The sequence below is a fragment of the Oncorhynchus mykiss genome, chromosome 3 (genome assembly GCF_057628025.1).
Source record: "Oncorhynchus mykiss isolate SJ-2025 chromosome 3, ASM5762802v1, whole genome shotgun sequence".
In the NCBI taxonomy this organism is placed as follows: domain Eukaryota; kingdom Metazoa; phylum Chordata; class Actinopteri; order Salmoniformes; family Salmonidae; genus Oncorhynchus; species Oncorhynchus mykiss.
Window position 1 is genome coordinate 64,702,925 of NC_143024.1, and position 16,465 is coordinate 64,719,389.

Consider the following 16,465-nt stretch of genomic DNA (forward strand, 5'->3'; position numbering starts at 1 on the left):
CAGAGGGAAAAAATTCTAGACCACCTTTACTCCACACACAGAGACGCGTACAAAGCTCTCCCTCGCCCCCCATTTGGCAAATCCTTCTGATTCCTGCGGACAAGAAAAAATGTAAGCAGGTGACTCGGTCTATAAAAAGTGGTCAGATGAAGCAGATGCTAAACTACAGGACTGCTTTGCTAACACAGACAGGAATATGTTCTGGGATTCTTCCGATGGCATTGAGGAGTACACCACATCAGTCACTGGCTATATCAATAAGTGCATCGAGGACATTGTCCCCACAATGACTGTATGTACATAACCCAAACAGAAGCCATGGATTACAGGCAACATTCGCACTGAGCTAAAGGGAAGAGCTGTCGCTTTCAAGGAGCGGGACAATGATGAGGCAGCCTATAGGGAGGAGGTCAGAGACCTGACCGTGTGGTGCAAGGACAACAACATCTGCCTCAACATGATCAAGACAAAGGAGATGATTGTGGACTACAGGAAAAGGAGGGCTGGGCACTCCCCCATTCTCATCGACGGAGCTGTAGTGGAGCAGGTTGAGAGCTTGGCGTCCACATCACCAACAAATTAACATGGTCCAAGCATGGATCACTGCCTGGGATGGCAACTGCTCGGCATCTGACCACAAAGCACTACAGAGGGTAGTGCGTACGATCCAGTACATCACCGGGGCCAAGCTTCCTGCCATCAAGGACCTCTATACCAGACGGTGTTAGAGGAAGGCCCTAAAAATGGTCAAAGACTCCAGCCACCCTAGTCATAGACGGTTCTCTCTGCTACCACACGGCAAGCAGTACCGGAGTGCCAAGTCTAGGTCAAAGATGATGAGCTTCTACCCCCAAGCCATAAGACTCCTAGCTAGTGAAATGGCTACCCAGACTATTTGCATTGCTCCCAAAATTTCCACATCCACAATCGAAATGACTGAAAAATGCAGATAAAACATTAAAAAAGTGTCTCATCAAAACCACTATCTCATGTTCACCTCTCTGTGCCAGGATTGTAGAAGTCACAGCAGAACCTCATGTCCATCCTTTTATCCTGCATGCACACAGCAGGCCTAGTGTCGTGGAGACGCCTCCCCAAGGTCTCCTTCGGTTCTATTTTCACACTGACACAAAATTTGACACACACAAACAGTAGCTGGTAGCCAAGTCCTTCCACAGGGCATACAGGTAGGCAGCTACATCCACTTGGGAATCCAGACAGTCGGAGAGCAAAATACTACAAGGTTAGTATGCCCCCATGCAGCCAAGCACGTAGAATCATTGTAATTAGTCACATCTATCTTGTAGAAGCCAAAGCTCGGGCCCGCATTGAGTGGCAGGAGTTGACCCATGTGTAAAAGTCAGGGTAAAAAGTATAATTTGGTAATGACGTTTCAGACAAGTGGACAGTTCATTACTCACTGTTCAACTGCCCAACAGCTAGAAGTGAAGGAGATGGTAGTTGCCTGTCATGAATAAAGTTACGTCTTGTAGAGCTCCTGTATGCTGCCTCTCTCTGGTCTTAACTTTCATTTTAGTTGACGTTCCACTTTTCGAATCCCCCAAATGACGCGTTACATTATTCCAACTTGGAAAATTGCAGTAAAATGTCCATTTCTCAATTTGTTTATGCTAGCTAGCTAGCTAGCGCCATTCTATTCAAGGGTTGCGAGTGCCAAATTATGTAGACACACCCCAGGTTTAATACCCACACAACCTGTCGATTAACAGTGTCTGGAGTCAGGAACGGCAGCACCCGTCAATGATTTGAAGGGATTTGAATGGATGGAAATGAAGGCATGAATACCCTGGCGCATTTTTTAAATTTTTAAATTTTGTATTTTTTTTACCCTGTTTTCTCCCCAATTTCGTGGTATCCAATTTTTTTTTTTTTTAGTAGCTACTATCTTGTCTCATCGCTACAACTCCCGTACAGGCTCGGGAGAGACGAAGGTTGAAAGTCATGCCGTCCTCTGATACACAACCCAACCAAGCCGCACTGCTTCTTAACACAGGGCGCATCCAACCCGGAAGCCAGCCGCACCAATGTGTCGGAGGAAACACCGTGCACCTGACAACCTTGGTTAGCGCGCACTGCGCCCGGCCCACCACAGGAGTCATTGGTGTGCGATGAGACAAGGATATCCCTACCGGCCAACCCCTCCCTAACCCGGACGACGCTAGGCCAATTGTGCGTCGCCCCACGACAGAGCCTGGGCGCGATCCCAGAGTCTCTGGTGGCACAGCTCGCGCTACAGTACAGCGCCCTTTTAACCACTGCGCCACCCGGAAGGCTCCCTGGTGAATTTTTGATGGCGCTTTAGCATAACAACCACCAGAATCATTCATATCAGAAAAAACATTAGAAAACAAAAAAGTATGGATTTTAAAAAATACAATTTTCTTTAATATTTGGATTTTCAAAACATATTTTTCTAATTAGATTAAACACATGGTAAGCATTGCATGTCACTGAGTATATCCAAACATGGGTCGAACACAGATCTCGGTTATAGTTTCGGATCTCGGTTATAATTTCGGATCACTGTCAGAACAACAATAACATAGAAATCAATTTTCTAACTAATGTGCTCGGTCTACTTTGGGCAGAGCACAGAACATCAGTAACCACATTGAATGTTCTCAGTTTAGAATTTCCTTTCAGCCACGTTTCCCTGTTCTGAGGAGCACACCCAACAATCATCAATGTATCTTCAATCACTCTCCTATTTAGCGTGAAGGCACAAAGCATTTCTCCAGGTGTTGTTACTCAAAACGTGTTTGAGTTTGGTTTCTTCTTAGTGGTAGATGTTAGCAGGTCATCAATGCTAACGTTAAGTATGCTGAGAAATAACTAACTTTCCCGCAGAGCATCTAATAGTTACAAGACTGATTATATGGTCAGAGACTTGCGAACCCCTCGAATCACAGCATTAATTAAAGTTGTAATCCTTTCCTCTCATAGCCCAGATGTTTACATGGCTCAGAAATCGGAAGTCGGAAGTTTACATACACCTTAGCCAAATACATTTAAACGTTTTTTCACAATTCCTGACATTTAATCAGAGTAAAGATTCCCTGTCTTAGGTCAGTTAGGATCGCCACTTTATTTTAAGAATGTGAAATGTCAGGATAACAGCAGAGATAATTATTTATTTCAGCTTTAATTTCCTTCATCACATTCCCAGTGGGTCAGAAGTTTATATACACTCAATTAGTATTTGGTAGCACTGCCTTTATATTGTTTAACTTGGTTCAAACGTTTCGGGTAGCCTTCCACAAGCTTCCCACAACAGGTTGGGTGAATTTTTACACAGAGCTGGTGTAACTGAGTCAGGTTTGTAGGCCTCCTTGCTCGCACATGCTTTTCAGTTCTGCCCACACATTTTCAATAGGATTGAGGTCAGAGCTTTGTGATGGCCACTCCAACACCTAGACTTTGTTAAGCCATCAGCTTGAGGTCTTTGTCAATTTGGAAGACCCATTTGCGACCAAGCTTTAACTTCCTGACTTAGGTCTTGAGATGTTGCTTCAATATATCCACATCATTTTCCTCCCTCATGATACCATCTATCTATTGCACCAGTCCCTCCGGCAGCAAAGCACCCCCACAACATGATGCTACCACCCCTGTGCTTCACGGTTGGGATGGTGTTCTTCGGCTTGCAAGCCTCCTCCTTTTTCCTGCAAACAAAACGATGGTCATTACGGCCAAACAGTTCTATTTTCGTTTCATCAGACCAGAGGACATTTCTCCAAAATGTATGATCTTTGTCCCCATGTGCAGTTGCAAACCGTAGTCTGACTTTTTTACGGCAGTTTTGGAGCGGCCTTTCGGGTTATGGCGATATAGAACTAATTTTAATGTGGATATAGATACTTTGTACCTGTTTCCTCCAGCATTTTCTCAAGGTCCTTTGCTGTTGTTCTGAGATTGATTTGCACTTTTCGCACCAAAGTACGTTCATCTCTAGGAGACAGAACTTGTCTCCCTCTTGAGCTGTATGACGGCTGTGTGGTCCCATGGTGTTGATACATGCGTACTATTGTTTGAACAGATGAACGTGGTACCTTCAGTCTTGGCTATTTCTTTTGATTTTCCCATGATGTCAAGCGAAGAGGCACTGAGTTTGAAGGTAGGCCTTGAAATACATCCACAGGTACTTTATTTATTTATTTTATTTTACCTTTATTTAACCAGGTAGGCAAGTTGAGAACAAGTTCTCATTTACAATTGCGACCTGGCCAAGATAAAGCAAAGCAGTTTGACAGATACAACAACACAGAGTTACACATGGAGTAAAACAAACATACAGTCAATAATAAAGTATAAACAAGTCTATATACAATGTGAGCAAATGAGGTGAGAAGGGAGGTAAAGGCAAACAAAGGCCTTGGTGGCAAGGTAAATACAATATAGCAAGTAAAACACTGGAATGGTAGTTTTGCAATGGAAGAATGTGCAAAGTAGAAATAAAAATAATGGGGTGCAAAGGAGCAAAATAAATAAATAAATTAAATACAGTTGGGAAAGAGGTAGTTGATAGGGCTAAATTATAGGTGGGCTATGTACAGGTGCAGTAATCTGTGAGCTGCTCTGACAGTTGGTGCTTAAAGCTAGTGAGGGAGATAAGTGTTTCCAGTTTCAGAGATTTTTGTAGTTCGTTCCAGTCATTGGCAGCAGAGAACTGGAAAGAGAGGCGGCCAAAGAAAGAATTGGTTTTGGGGGTGACTAGAGAGATATACCTGCTGCAGCGTGTGCTACAGGTGGGAGATGCTATGGTGACCAGCGAGCTGAGATAAGGGGGGACTTTACCTAGCAGGGTCTTGTAGATGACATGGAGCCAGTGGGTTTGGCGACGAGTATGAAGCGAGGGCCAGCCAACGAGAGCGTACAGGTCGCAATGGTGGGTAGTATATGGGGCTTTAGTGACAAAATGGATTGCACTGTGATAGACTGCATCCAATTTGTTGAGTAGGGTATTGGAGGCTATTTTGTAAATTACATCGCCAAAGTCGAGGATTGGTAGGATGGTCAGTTTTACAAGGGTATGTTTGGCAGCATGAGTGAAGGATGCTTTGTTGCGAAATAGGAAGCCAATTCTAGATTTAACTTTGGATTGGAGATGTTTGATATGGGTCTGGAAGGAGAGTTTACAGTCTAACCAGACACCTAAGTATTTGTAGTTGTCCACGTATTCTAAGTCAGAGCCGTCCAGAGTAGTGATGTTGGACAGGCGGGTAGGTGCAGGTAGCGATCGGTTGAAGAGCATGCATTTAGTTTTACTTGTATTTAAGAGCAATTGGAGGCCACGGAAGGAGAGTTGTATGGCATTGAAGCTTGCCTGGAGGGTTGTTAACACAGTGTCCAAAGAAGGGCCGGAAGTATACAGAATGGTGTCGTCTGCGTAGAGGTGGATCAGAGACTCACCAGCAGCAAGAGCGACCTCATTGATGTATACAGAGAAGAGAGTCGGTCCAAGAATTGAACCCTGTGGCACCCCCATAGAGACTGCCAGAGGTCCGGACAACAGACCCTCCGATCTGACACACTGAACTCTATCAGAGAAGTAGTTGGTGAACCAGGCGAGGCAATCATTTGAGAAACCAAGGCTGTTGAGTCTGCCGATGAGGATGTGGTGATTGACAGAGTCGAAAGCCTTGGCCAGATGAATGAATACGGCTGCACAGTAATGTTTCTTATCGATGGCGGTTAAGATATCGTTTAGGACCTTGAGCGTGGCTGAGGTGCACCCATGACCAGCTCTGAAACCAGATTGCATAGCAGAGAAGGTATGGTGAGATTCAAAATGGTCGGTAATCTGTTTGTTGACTTGGCTTTCGAAGACCTTAGAAAGGCATGGTAGGATAGATATAGGTCTTTAGCAGTTTGGGTCAAGAGTGTCCCCCCCTTTGAAGAGGGGGATGACCGCAGCTGCTTTCCAATCTTTGGGAATCTCAGACGACACGAAAGAGAGGTTGAACAGGCTAGTAATAGGGGTGGCAACAATTTCGGCAGATAATTTTAGAAAGAAAGGGTCCAGATTGTCTAGCCCGGCTGATTTGTAGGGGTCCAGATTTTGCAGCTCTTTCAGAACATCAGCTGAATGGATTTGAGAGAAGGAGAAATGGGGAAGGCTTGGGCGAGTTGCTGTTGGGGGTGCAGTGCTGTTGACAGGGGTAGGAGTAGCCAGGTGGAAAGCATGGCCAGCAGTAGAAAAATGCTTATTGAAATTTTCAATTATGGTGGATTTATCAGTGGTGACAGTGTTTCCTATCTTCAGTGCAGTGGGCAGCTGGGAGGAGGTGTTCTTATTCTCCATGGACTTTACAGTGTCCCAGAACTTTTTTGAGTTAGTGTTGCAAGAAGCAAATTTCTGCTTGAAAAAGCTAGCCTTGGCTTTTCTAACTGCCTGTGTATAATGGTTTCTAGCTTCCCTGAACAGCTGCATATCACGGGGGCTGTTCGATGCTAATGCAGAACGCCATAGGATGTTTTTGTGTTGGTTAAGGGCAGTCAGGTCTGGGGAGAACCAAGGGCTATATCTGTTCCTGGTTCTAAATTTCTTGAATGGGGCATGTTTATTTAAGATGTTTAGGAAGGCATTTTTAAAAAATATCCAGGCATCCTCTACTGACGGGATGAGGTCAATATCCTTCCAGGATACCCCGTCCAGGTCGATTAGAAAGGCCTGCTCGCTGAAGTGTTTAAGGGAGCGTTTTACAGTGATGAGAGGAGGTCGTTTGACCGCTGACCCATTACGGATGCAGGCAATGAGGCAGTGATCGCTGAGATCTTGGTTGAAGACAGCAGAGGTGTATTTAGAGGGGAAGTTGGTTAGGATGATATCTATGAGGGTGCCCATGTTTAAGGCTTTGGGGAGGTACCTGGTAGGTTCATTGATAATTTGTGTGAGATTGAGGGCATCAAGTTTAGATTGTAGGATGGCTGGGGTGTTAAGCATGTTCCAGTTTAGGTCGCCTAGCAGCACGAGCTCTGAAGATAGATGGGGGGCAATCAGTTCACATATGGTGTCCAGAGCACAGCTGGGGGCAGAGGGTGGTCTATAGCAGGCGGCAACGGTGAGAGACTTGTTTTTAGAGAGGTGGATTTTTAAAAGTAGAAGTTCAAATTGTTTGGGTACAGACCTGGATAGTAGGACAGAACTCTGCAGGCTATCTTTGCAGTAGATTGCAACACCGCCCCCTTTGGCAGTTCTATCTTGTCTGAAAATGTTGTAGTTTGGAATTAAAATGTCTGAATTTTTGGTGGTCTTCCTAAGCCAGGATTCAGACACAGCTAGAACATCCGGGTTGGCAGAGTGTGCTAAAGCAGTGAATAGAACAAACTTAGGGAGGAGGCTTCTAATGTTAACATGCATGAAACCAAGGCTATTACGGTTACAGAAGTCGTCAAAAGAGAGCGCCTGGGGAATAGGAGTGGAGCTAGGCACTGCAGGGCCTGGATTCACCTCTACATCGCCAGAGGAACATAGGAGGAGTAGAATAAGGGTGCGACTAAAAGCAATAAGAATTGGTCGTCTAGAACGTCTGGAACAGAGAGTAAAAGGAGGTTTCTGGGGGCGATAAAATAGCATCAAGGTATAATGTACAGACAAAGGTAAGGTAGGATGTGAATACAGTGGAGGTAAACCTAGGTATTGAGTGATGAAGAGAGAGATATTGTCTCTAGAAACATCATTGAAACCAGGAGATGTCATTGCATGTGTGGGTGGTGGAACTAATAGGTTGGATAAGGTATAGTGAGCAGGACTAGAGGCTCTACAGTGAAATAAGCCAATAAACACTAACCAGAACAGCAATGGACAAGACATATTGACATTAAGGAGAGGCATGCTTAGTCGAGTGATCAAAAGGGTCCAGTGAGTGGAGAGGTTGGTTGAGGGTCACGGCGATTTAGACAGCTAGCCAAGCCAACCGGTAGCAAGCTAGCATAGGATGGAGTCTGTTGTTAGCCACCTCTTGCGTTCGGTCAGTAGATTAGTGGGGTTCCGTGAGGTAGAGGGGATTAATCCAAATCACACAACAACAACAAAAATAAGAACAATAGATATAGTTATAGAGGCCCGAGAAGAAAACATAATAATAATAAAAATAAATAAATTGTCCGATTGTCTATTCAGATAGCAGCCGGTAAGACAGCTAACGGTTAGCGGGCCGCAGATGGGCGTTCAGGTAACGTCGCGACAGAGGAGCCAGCCGGATCTCCTTCAGGTAGATAACGTCGGCAGTCCAGTTGTGAAGGCCTGGTGGGGCTCCGCGTAGGCAGTGAAACGGGTCCGGATAGGTGACTGCAGCCCAGGAGTGAATGATGGAACTCAGGAGTGATTGACGGAGCTGGCTAGCACCGGAACAATCGATGTTTGCTCCGGAATCGACGAAAGCCGACTGTCACACGGATAGCAGCTAGCTAGCTGTGAGATCCGGGTATGAATGTCCAGAGAGCAGTTGAAATCCAGGGACATGGAAAGAAAAATTGGTCCGGTATGTTCCGTTCCGAGCCGCGCTGCGCCGTACAAAACTGGCGATAGATTTTCGAGCTAAAGGATAGCTGATGACCACAAACCGTGGTTAGCTGAATACTAACGATTTGCCAGTAAAGAAGCTAACTAGCTTCTGATTAGCTTCTGGATTAGCTTCTGGGCTAGCTCCTGGCTAGCTTCTGGCTAGTTTCTGGCTAGCTTCTTGGAGTTTCTGGCTAGCTTCTTGGAGGATTACAGATCTGAGGTAAATAATAATTTTTTATAAATATAAATTGGTGAGGCTGGTTGCAGGAGAGTGTTTAGAAGATGAGTTGATGGAAAATAAAAATAAAATGTATGTGAAAAAAGTTGTAAATATATATATATACCGGACACGACAAGACGAGGACAAAAGACGTCTGAACTGCTATGCGATCTTGGAGAAGAAGAAGGTACACCTCCAATTGACTGAAATGATGTCATTTAGCCTATCAGATGCTTCTAAAGCCACTATTGACCAACTGGACTTGTGATACAGTGAATTATAAGTGAAATGATCTGTCTGTAAACAATTGTTGGAAAATGACTTGTGTCATGCACAAAGTAGATGTTCTAACCGACTTGCCAAAACTATAGTTTGTTAACAAGACATTTGTGGACTGGTTGAAAAACGAGTTTTAATGATTCCAACCTAAGTGTATGTAAACTTCCGATTCCAAATGTAAATAGCAACAAGCATAATGTTAAAAAAGTACTCCACAAATTATTATATGGAGCTTCCAAGGCCAATGCAAAATTGCTGTTGGGGGGGTAAATAGCCAAAGAGATGTTTCTAACAGTGGCAGGGAGAAATGTTATTTATATTACGAAAATACTTTTGTTAATTGCTAGCCATAGTGGTTTTAAAGCATAGCAATGTTTGATCAGTTTCGTATAGTCCAGATCTGTTTCCGACTGATGCCAAGCCCTAATATTCTGGAGGCCAGGGTCCCTAAGTGAAATTCCACATTTGTTGTTAAAATGTACAATGAACCCCTAGTCCAATACTACCCTCACACTATGGTGACACTTTATTACCACTTATGGAAATACCTCCATCATGAAAAAGACATGGGAGGGGGAAGTTAAAGATCTTCTGTGATTGGTAGGAAACGAGGATGCGGTTCAATCACATATTCAATCTCTCATCATCACCGCCACAGGGACAACTCTCAGATGTGTGTTACAGTTTTATTTTTTCTGATTCTGATTGGCAGGACACACTGAAGCAAAGCGTAAAAACAACACAAAAACACTCTGCCTTTCCTGGTGTAAATCAAGTATACGATCACCATTACGACTCTCTTCCCTGTCACTTCCATTAGACCCCTGGCAGCCCGCGCATTACTCTTGGCATGCTTAGAGAGGAGATCCACCCTGTGTAATTGCTGCTCCTAATTGCTCAGGCACCGCTCGGCTTTGGAAAAGGAGACCCATCTCACTCCTCGGCAGCCCCCAAAATGAATGCCATGTGCTGGGAGAACGCCCCGGCCGCTGCTGAGAGCCTGAGGTGGCGCCGTGACGCCTCGGGCCCAGCCGATGTGCCTCGTGCTGCCAAGAGGAACATAACTCAGCCATTCCGTCTTAAACAGGACACTCCCCTCTCTCTCTCTCTCTCTCTCTCTCTCTCTCTCTCTCTCTCTCTCTCTATCTCTCTCTTCCCCCCTTCTCTCTCTCTCCTCATTCTTCGCCACCTTCTCTCTTTCTCCTTTCTCTCGCCTCCTTTCCCCTCATCTCTCTCTTCCCCCCCCTTCTCTCTCTCTCTCACTCTTTCTTTCTCTCTCTCAGCTAACTGCCTTTGTTCATGAAATGGTCTCTGAGGTCACCTACAAGGTGGTGAAGTGGTCAAGGCCCGGGAAACAGCTCTGCACGTCACACTCTCTCTGAGAATATGGACACCACTCACAGTCTGTTTGTTTGAGAGTGTGCAATGAACTGCATCTTTCCATTGTGGGCACCGCTGGTTCAAAGTGGCAACTTTCCAGGCAGCTGTACTTTGGCTGAACAGTCATTTCTAGGATACAATTTTTTAAAAGAAACATTCACCACCTATATTGATTGGAGTTATTTGACAATTTAACGTCACTAAAAAATAATGTAGTATCATATGATATCATATAAGCCATTCAGGTGAGTTGTGGAAAGCCTTAACTTCCTGTGAGACTGGAAAACCTGGCCTTCTAAAGCCCACTCTACTCTACTCCACTGCCCCAGAGATAGACAGGAAGTGGCTAAAAATAGCCTGAATCAAAGGTATGTTATTGAAGCGTAATGAGAAGGATGTGCTGTTGTAACACTGAACTTTTCCTGGACATTCCTGAGCGTTTTCTCATGTGAAAGCTTGGGAGAGAGCCCTGGCGGCACTGAGGGACACGTTTATTTTCCTTTCAGGTTCAACACACACTGGTTCAGGCCTCTGTAGCGCAATGGTGGTTTTACAGGCCCTCAGTGGTTGGTTAGGGGGAGGTTTTCTCCAATACATTCACCTCTTCTCTTGTCTTCTTCTACTGCATATATGTGAAAAAAATATGAAATATAAAGGCATGCAATAGATTTTGAAATTGATTGGTGGTGTGCCATCTCTGTAGCTCCCGGTGGAGCGCTCCCAGTTGACTTTATTCTGGTTTCACTTACAAAAGATCAATCTATTTTCAAAACATTTGTATCATTTGTATTACTATTGTTTCATATGTTCTCAGTTCAGTTGATTGCTTTGTATGGACTTCTGTGAGTGTGTGTGTGTGTGTGTGTGTGTGTGTGTGTGTGTGTGTGTGTGTGTGTGTGTGTGTGTGTGTGTGTGTGTGTGTGTGTGTGTGTGTGTGTGTGTGTGTGTGTTTGTGCGTATGTGTGAGAGAGAGTGTATGTGTGTGTTTGTGTGTTTGTGTGTGTGTGTGTGTGTGTGCATGCAGACATGTGTGCTAACGCGTACTGTAAATGTCTGCATAGCACCTGAGCGAGCTGTGCTTAATGAACGGAAACCTTGTAAAATTAACTTCATTACAGGGATTCAAACAAAAACAGCCTGAAAAGCTCCTCTGAATTTACTCCTTTGGAGGCCCAGCAGGCAGCGTAATTTGGGCCTGGCCTCTCCTTTTCATCATTCACAAATTAAATGCAGAGAATCTGATTAGAATTTTGCCTTCAAGATATATACACAAATATGAAATGTTTGATGAGATCTTTCGGGGTGATCTTCGACTCTTTGTTCAGAATATTTCATATGCATATTTATTTCTCTCCAAGACCCAAGAGGAGTTAAGAAAATGTTGAGCACACATTTCTTCTGTGGTTCATTTACTGCAATTACAAACACATGGCACCATTGGGGGTAAAGGCAGGTTCAGTACATCACTCAACATGTACAACACATTGCAGGCAGTCTTCAAAAATCCTTAGCCTACCCACACAACGTACCTGCCTGCCTGCTCTGATGATCAACTCTGTGTGTGTGCATGCGTGCACGCACACACAGTTCGCCAGCGAAGCGTGTGTGTGTGCGTGTGTGTGTGTGTTGTGTTTCTGAGAGAGACAGAGGAGAAATCATGGACAACGATAAAAATATATAAATATCCAATGGTCTAGAAATATACAGTACCAGTCAAAGTTTTGGACAGACGTACTCAAGAGTGTTTCTTTATTTTTTACTATTTTCTACATTGTATAATAATAGTAAAGACGTCAAAACTATGAAATAACACACATGGAATCATGTAGTAACCAAAAAAGTGTTAAACAAATCAAAATATATTTTATATTTTAGATTTTTCAAAGCAGCCACCCTTTGCCTTGATGACAGCCTTGCACACTCTCAACCAGCTTCACCTTTAATTATTTTCCAACAGCCTTTAACATTTTTTTTTTTATTAAAAAAAAGATTTAACCTTGATTTAACTAGGCAAGTCAGTTAAGAACAAATTCTTATTTACAATGATGGCCTACCAAAAGGTAAAAGGCCTCCTGCTGGGATGGGGGCTGGAATTAAAAATAAGAGAGACACCACAACACTACATAAAGAGAGACCTAAGACAACAACATAGTACTGTAGCAACACCACATGGCAGCAGCACAACATGGTAGCAGAACAAAAAACGTGGTACAAACATTATTGGGCACAGACAACAGCACAAAGGGCAAGAAGCTAGTGACACCAATACATCATGCGAAGCAGGCACAACTGTCAGTAAGAGTGTCTATGATTGAGTTTGAATGAAGAGATGGAGATAAAACTGTCCAGTTTGAGTGTTTTTTGCAGCTCATTCTATACGCTAGCTGCAGCGAACTGAAAAGAGGAGTGACCCAGGGATGTGTGTGCTTTATAACAGAATGTGACTGGCAGAACGGGTGTTGTATGCGGAGGATGAGGGCTGCAATAAGTGTCTCAGATAGGGGGGAGGGAGGCTTAAGAGGGTTTTATAAATAAGCATCAACCAGTGGGTCTTGCGACGGGTATACAGAGATGACCAGTTTACAGAGGAGTATAGAGTGCAGTGATGTGTCCTATGAGGAGCATTGGTGGTAAATCTGATAGCCGAATAGTAAAGAACATCTAGTTGGCTGCTTTTCCTTCACCCTGCAGTCCAACTCATCTCAAACCATCTCAATTGGGTTGAGGTCAGGTGATTGCTGAGGCCAGGTCATCTGATGCAGCGTTCCATTACTCTCCTTGGTCAAATAGCCCTTACACAGCCTGGGGGGTGTGTTGGGTCATTGTCCTGTTGAAAAACAAATGATAGTCCCACTAAGCGCAAACCAGATGGGATGGCGTATCGCTGCAGAACGCTGTGGTAGCCATGCTGGTTAAGTGTGCCTTGAATTCTAAAGAAATCACAGACAGTGTCACGAGCAAAGCACCCCCATACCATCACACCTCCTCCTCAATGCTTCACGGTGGGAACCACACATGCAGAGAACCACACATTCCACTGTTCTAATGTCCATTGCCCGTGTTTCTTGGCCATAATATGGACTTGGTCTTTAACCAAATAGGGCTATCTTCTGTATACCACACACACCTACCTTGTCACAACACAGCTGATTGGCTCAAACGCATAAAGAATGAAAGAAATTCCACAAATGAACTTTTAACAAGGCACACCTGTTAATTGAAATGCATTCCAGGTGACTACCTTATGAAGCTGGTTGAGAGAATGCCAAGAGTGTGCAAAGCTGTCAGCAAGGCAAAGGGTGGCTACTCTTTTTTGTTACTACATGTGTTATTTCCTAGTTTTGACGTCTTCACTATTATCCTACAATGTAGAAAATAGTTAACTTTTTTTTTTTAAAGCCTTGAATGAGTAAAAACTTTTGTCAAAACTTTTGAACGGTACTGTATGTTTGCACTAACATGTTTGTTGGAACTAATTCACAGTGGATTTAGGCTGTATTATTCATACCCAACAGTAGGCCTTTCTCTTGTCACCTTCAGGTTTCCGCTGAGATTTATTTTATTTTTTTTTTTATTTTACCTTTCTTTAACTAGGCAAGTCAGTTAAGAACAAATTCTTATTTTCAGGTAGACCTTAATGTTCTCCTGCAAGATAGAGAATGAGAATGAGAGAATGAGATACACGTCAAATTACCATGGACTCCTTCCATCCACCAGAGGAGAGGTAGTACTGTACAGTCAGTGAGAGAGAGACCAAAACATCTGGTGCCCTCCTTGTGAAATTAGTTCAAAGCTTTTCAGCTCCTTGATTATTTAAACATTGTTTGAGCCAAATTAGGCACCCTTTTATTCCACAGCGGAAAGCACAGTGTAACTCCCCTCGCTCGAACAACCCTCTAAATAAAGAGACAGAAAAAAAGAAAAGAAAAGCAGTGCTTCTGTGAAGGGTTTGTTTTTTCTTTAGAATCTATCATCAGACGTCACGTTGTTGCAAGGACTCTTTGACGGCGCCATGACTTTGATGTGGAAAGTCTAAGGAAAGAATAAGTCAAACCTATGGGATTTTGTGGCGACTGTGTACAGTGTCTCCCACACTACTTTGTTTTTGTTAATGTAATATGCCCTTATTTGACTTTGTGATCTCAAAGTTTACAAGCCCAATCTCTCAATGACCTATTGCTGCAACAGGGTGCTGGAAAGATTTTTACAAATCAAATAACATGAAAGGAAATAGTTATTGTAAATTGTTTTGAACTCAGATGCATTTTTTTTTACAGTTCCATATAGAGACAAACAGGAGATATAAGTTACATCAAACAGTAGCGTTAACATAGCGTTACTGTACCATGTCACATATGGTCAAAGTGATGGGATTGCTAAGGTTGCACCTCGCCTACTCTGCTATCAGAGTTAAGTCTTTTCAGCATGTGAACAACCTAGCAGTCTGTGTGTGGTTGGGGCCACATATCAGTTTTATATGCCATCCTTTTGTTGTTATTGTTTGCACAACAGTTGGACTGAGACTCACACGGAGCTGGCGTCTTTCTTCAGGGATTTGTTTTTAAATTGCCCTGTAGTGCTTGCAATGTGGGAAAGGTCTGTCCTCTCCCCTTCCTTGTTGTTTGATGTGTTCCAGCCTGATGTCAAGATGAGAGCCAGTGTGCGTGCAGCAGTGGAGCATTCGCTTGCATGAGTTCGTGTTTATTGCCTGTGCTCTGTATGATTCTGTATTTGCTACAGAAAAAATTGAATATATCTATGCCCGACTGTGCACAGTTTGGGGTGTGTGTGCGTTTGCTCATGTGTATTCTATTCTCCGATCACTGATCAGCGCCTAGAGCGTGACTCCTCTGCCTCTCTTCCTGCTCTCTGTTGGTTGACTGACATTCCTTTGCCGTTTTGTTTCTGGACAGGAAGTGGATCTGCTGCCAAAAATGATTAGAAGCCAGGGAAAGCATAACAGAAAGCATAACATCTCCAGCGTCTCAACAGTATGCTCTGGGAGTGCTCAAGGCCTGCCCTGCGCTATGTCCAACATGTGAGAAACTGTATTGTTTGATACATTTTAGATGCAACTGGCAGTCAGGGTTAGAAGTTCTTTGCTGCATGGCCTACCCCAGAACTCTTGTCATGAGAATATACAGTATGAAAGGGGTGGAGTTTGAAATGACTACTATGCATATTATGTAAAAAAGAAAACGCTCTCAACTTGACGGGCTAGAGCCTATTCACTAGCATTGCGGTAAATAGGTGGTTAGATATGCATATAATTATTCTTTTTTTAAATCATCGGTCCAACTGGGTGAAGACCTCTGTACTTCCATACTTTCATCACAACCAGCACTGTAGTGGAATTCACTAGTTGGCAGAGTAAAATATCTTATTCCTATGTTACACTTTGTATGGCAGAGATACTCCACAAGTCTTCTTGGCACTATCCGCCCTGCCATCAATGACCATTCACATCAAGAGTTTTAAAAGAAAGCTAATTATGATCCACTGCACAAATAACATTAGCAATTTATCTATTGCTTACATTATATCCTGAGTGTGTGTCCTGTTCACAGCGTGGGTTTGGAGTTTGAACACAGTCCAAAGAAACTTGGCAATACTCACAACTTGATTATTAATATCCCACTAGGCCTGAAAAAAAGAAACTTCCTGTCAAATAATGTTGCCATAGCATCTCAAGTTGACACATCAGTCAAACTCTAGTTGGCACAGCCAATATGGCTCCACTGTGCATTGTTGTTAATCACCTCTTTCAGGAGAGCCAAAAGTCCTAACCATTCATTATATTTCAATTTATGGTTTTCCTTTCATTTCCCCTTTATTTTCCCCTCTTCAACTCGAATGGGGGAAACAATCTGGATTCTGTAGAGAGAAAGAACGTCAGTTTGGTGAAGCAGGATGTGTCTTGCTGGGATCTCAATATGACATTGTGGGGCACAGCTGACTGTAGCCACTCTAAAGACACGCTGAAAGTATTTTCTCACACATTGTCAAATTAAAATCGTAGTTTTGACAGCGTTCGTTGCTTGGCAGTGGCAATACGCTAA

The 16,465-nt window shown here is 43.5% G+C and overlaps 1 long non-coding RNA gene across 1 annotated transcript in view; it reads left to right on the forward strand.

The window, feature by feature from the left end:
* Nucleotides 1–16,465, forward strand: part of LOC110520185 (uncharacterized) — a 66,787-nt gene that overhangs the window by 31,958 nt on the left and 18,364 nt on the right. The window lies entirely within an intron of this gene.